At 38.0% G+C, this 4,876-nt stretch overlaps 1 non-coding gene across 1 annotated transcript; it reads right to left on the bottom strand.

Moving 5' to 3' along the window:
• Window positions 1-1,740: 1,740 nt before the first annotated feature.
• Window positions 1,741-1,848, bottom strand: LOC130971930 (small nucleolar RNA R71). The gene has a single exon (XR_009083131.1). It is a non-coding gene; the product is annotated as a small nucleolar RNA R71 (small nucleolar RNA).
• Window positions 1,849-4,876: the final 3,028 nt, after the last annotated feature.

Here is a 4,876-nt window from a genome sequence, read left to right as displayed (position 1 = left end):
GAGTATAGTGTCTCATTTTAAGTTTGGTGTCATTTGCATGTTTCAGTTCTTCTTGCATTCATTCATGTGTCTTAAGTGATCTTCAAGATGTTCTTGATGATTTCATTGCTATGATTTTTAAATTCTCTTGACTTGAGTGTTTTGTGTTTCTCATGTGCATTCTCATTTTGTTAGTGTCAATAGTATACAAACTGCTAAGTTTGGTCTCTTGCATGCATTGTTATTTGATTTCAGTTGCATTTTGATTATTCTTCAGCATTAAAAATCCAAAAATATTTTTAATTTGTGTCTTTTCAAGTCAATAATACAGAGAATTGAAGATTCAGAACATTCAGCAGAGGAATTACACAGAAAAAGCTGGGCGTTCAAAACGCCCAGTGAAAAAGGGAAACTGGCGTTTAAACGCCAGCCAGGGTGCCTGGCTGGGCGTTTAACGCCCAAAAGGGTAGTGCTTTGGGCGTTAAATGCCAGAATGTGCACCATTCTGGGCGTTTAACGCCAGGATGGCACAAGAGGGAAGATTCTGTTTTCAATTCAAATTTTTTTTCAGGTTTTCAAAATTTTTCAAAATCAAATCTTTTTCAAATCAAATCTTTTCAATCAAATCTTTTTCAAAATCAATTTCTTTCCATTTTCAAAAATACTTGCTATCAATTAATGATTTGTTTCAACATTTCAAGTATGATTGCCTTTTCTGTTGAGAAAGGTTTAATGTTTGAATCATATCTTTTCTTGTTAGCCAAGTCATTAATTTTTAAAATCAAATCTTTTTAAATTGTTTTTCAAATCATATCTTCTCAATCACATCTTTTTAAAACCATAACTTTTCAATCATATCTTTTTAATCACATCTTTTTCAAAATAGTTTTCAATCATATCTTTTTGATTTCTAATTTCAAAATCTTTTCCAAAAATCACTTGATTTCTTTTCCACTCTTAGTTTTCGAAAATCAATTAAAGTTTTTCAAAATGTTTTTAAAATCTTTTTACTTAATTTTCGAAAATTTCTTCCCCTCTTTTCACATCCTTCTATTTATGGACTAACATTATTCCTCAATGAACAATTCGAACTCCATCTCTTCTGATAAGTTCGAATTCTTCTACCTCTCCTTCTATTTTTCTTTTCCTCTGACACCTCAAGGAATCTCTATACTGTGACATAGAGGATTCCATATTTTCTTGTTCTCTTCTCTTTCATATGAGTAGGAGCAAAGACAAAAGCATTCTTGTTGAGGCTGACTCTGAACCTGAAAGGACCTTGAAGCGAAAGCTAAGAGAAGCTAAGGCACAACTCTCTGTAGAGGACCTAACAGAAATCTTCAATGAAGAAGAACCCAAGCAGCCGAAAACAACAACAATGCCAACAATGCAAGGAAGGTGCTGGGTGACTTTACTGCACCTACTCCCGACTTCTATGGGAGAAGCATCTCTATCCCTGCCATTGGAGCAAACAACTTTGAACTTAAGCCTCAATTAGTTTCTCTAATGCAACAGAATTGCAAGTTCCATGGACTTCCATTGAAAGATCCTCATCAGTTTTTTGCTGAATTCTTGCAAATCTGTGACACTGTCAAGACTAATGGGGTTGACCCCGAGGTCTACAGACTTATGCTATTCCCTATTGCTGTAAGAGACAGAGCTAGGATATGGTTGGACTCACAACCTAAAGAAATCCTGAACTCTTGGGAAAAGCTAGTCAATGCCTTCTTGGCAAAGTTCTTTCCACCTCAAAAATTGAGTAAGCTTAGAGTGGAAGTCCAAACCTTCAGACAGAAGGAAGGAGAATCCCTCTATGAAGCTTGGGAAAGATACAAACAATTGATCAGAAAGTGTCCCTCTGATATGCTTTCTGAATGTAGCATCATAGGTATTTTCTATGATGCTCTGTCTGAACTGTCCAAGATATCTTTGGATAGCTCTGCTGGAGGATCTCTTCATCTGAAGAAGACGCCTACAGAAGCTCAAGAACTAATTGAAATGGTTGCAAATAACCAATTCATGTACACTTCTGAAAGGAATCCTGTGAACAATGGGACAAATCAGAAGAAAGGAGTTCTTGAGATTGATACTCTGAATGCCATATTGGCTCAGAACAAAGTATTGACTCAGCAAGTCAATTTGATTTCTCAAAGTCTGTCTGGAATGCAAAATGCACCAGGCAGTACTAAGGACGCTTCATCTGAAGAAGAAGCTTATGATCCTGAGAACCCTTGGTGCACGAAATTGTGATCAATACAACTTCGCACAACTAACCAGCAAGTGCACTGGTCGTCCAAGTAATACCTTACGTGAGTAAGGGTCGATCCCACGGAGATTGTTGGTATGAAGCAAGCTATGGTCACCTTGTAAATCTCAGTCAGGCAGACTCAATTGTATATGATGATGAACGAAAATAATATAAAGATAAAGATAGGGATACTTATGTATATCATTGGTGTAAGAGCTTCAGACAAGCATATGAAGATGCCTTCCCTTCCGTCTCTCTGCTTTCCTACTGTCTTCATCCAACCCTTCTTACTCCTTTCCATGGCAAGCTCGTGTAGGGTTTCACTGTTGTCAGCAGCTACCTCCCATCCGCGCAGTGAAAGCTAATGCACACACTCTGTCACAGTGCTGCCAATCACCGGTTTGGTTCCCTCCCCTACCGGAATAGAATAACTCTTTTGCGTCTGTCACTAACGCCCAGTAGGTTACAGGTTTGAAGCACATCACAGTCATTCAATCATTGAATCCTACTCAGAATACCACAGACAAGGTTTAGACCTTCCGGATTCTCTTGAATGCCGCCATCAGGTCCTGCCTATACCACGAAGATTCCGAAGAATCCAAGAGATATTCACTAAGCCTCGGATGCTTGTAGAACAAGAATGGTTGTCAGTCACTTTGTTCATAGGTGAGAATGGTGATGAGTTTCAATCATCACCTTCATCAATTTGAAGAAAAAGTGATATCTTGGAACAAGAACAAGCGGAGTTGAATAGAAGAACAATAGTAATTGCATTAATACTCGAGGTACAGCAGAGCTCCACACCTTAATCTATGGTGTGTAGAAACTCCACCGTTGAAAATACATAAGAACAAAAGTGATCATTGGTTTCGGCCCCAAAGAGGGAACCAGAAGAACCAAGATCTGATCTAAGAACTAGATGTCCGAAGATGAAAATACAATAGTAAAAGGTCCTACTTATAGAAACTAGTAGCCTAAGGTGTACAGAGATGAGTAAATGACATAAAAATCCACTTCCGGGCCCACTTGGTGTGTGCTTGGGCTGAGCAATGAAGCATTTTTCGTGTAGAGACTCTTCTTGGCGTTTAACTCCAGCTTTTATGCCAGTTTGGGCGTTTAACTCCCAATTAGGTGCCAGTTCCGGCGTTTAACGCTGGGAATTCTGAAGGTGACTTTGAACGCCGGTTTGGGCCATCAAATCTTGGGCAAAGTATGGACTATTATATATTGCTGGAAAGCCCAGGATGTCTACTTTCCAATGCCGTTGAGAGCGCGCCAATTGGGCTTCTGTAGCTCCAGAAAATCCACTTCGAGTGCAGGGAGGTCAGAATCCAACAGCATCTGCAGTCCTTTTGAGTCTCTGGATCAGATTTTTGCTCAGGTCCCTCAATTTCAGCCAGAAAATACCTGAAATCACAAAAAAACACACAAACTCATAGTAAAGTCCAGAAAAGTGAATTTTAATTAAAAACTAATAAAAATATACTAAAAACTAACTAGATCATACTAAAAACATACTAAAAACAATGCCAAAAAGCATACAAATTATCCGCTCATCACAACACCAAACTTAAATTGTTGCTTGTCCCCAAGCAACTGAAAATCAAATAAGATAAAAAGAAGAGAATATACTATAGACTCCAAACTATCAATGAAACTTAGCTCCAAATTAGATGAGCGGGACTAGTAGCTTTTTGCCTCCAAACAGTTTTGGCATCTCACTTTATCCTCTGAGATTCAGAATGATTGGCTTCTTTAGGAACTCAGAATCCAGATAGTGTTATTGATTCTCCTAGTTAAGTATGATGATCCTTGAACACAGCTCCTTATTGAGTCTTGGCCGTGGCCCAAAGCACTCTGTCTTCCAGTATTACCACCGGATACATACATGCCACAGACACATAATTGGGTGAACCTTTTCAGATTGTGACTCAGCTTTGCTAAAGTCCCCAATTAGAGGTGTCCAGGGTTCTTAAGCACACTCTTTTTGCCTTGGATCACAACTTTATTTCTTTCTTTTTCTTTCTTTTTCTCTTTCTCCCTTTTTTCGTTTTTCTCCTTCTTTTTCTCCTTTTTTTTTGTATTCACTGCTTTTTCTTGCTTCAAGAATCATTTTTATGATTTTTCAGATCCTCAGTAACATGTCTCCTTTTTCATCATTCTTTCAAGAGCCAACAACTTTAACATTCATGAACCACAAATTCAAAAGACATATGCACTGTTCAAGCATACATTCAGAAAACAAAAAGTATTGTCACCACATCAAACTAATTAAGCTAGTTTTAAAGATGAATTTGAAATCCTGTACTTCTTGTTCTTTTGTGATAAAAACAGTTTTCATTTAAGAAAGGTGATGGATTCATATTCATAGCTTTAAGGCATAGACACTAAGACACTAATGATCATAAGACACAAACATGGATAAACATAAGCATAAAAATTCGAAAAACAGAAAAATAAAGAACAAGGAAATCAAGGAACGGGTCCACCTGAGTGATGGCGGCTCTTCCTTCCTCTTTAAGGTCCTATGGAGTGCTTGAGCTCCTCAATGTCTCTTCCTTGTCTTTGTTGCTCCTCTCTCATGATTCTTTGATCTTCTCTAATTTCATGGAGGAGGATGTCATGTTCTTGGTGCTCCACCCTTAGTTG

Source organism: Arachis stenosperma, chromosome 3 (assembly GCF_014773155.1).
Source record: "Arachis stenosperma cultivar V10309 chromosome 3, arast.V10309.gnm1.PFL2, whole genome shotgun sequence".
NCBI lineage: Eukaryota > Viridiplantae > Streptophyta > Magnoliopsida > Fabales > Fabaceae > Arachis > Arachis stenosperma.
Note: the sequence above shows the minus strand (reverse complement) of the source record. Positions and strands in the feature narration are given on the sequence as shown.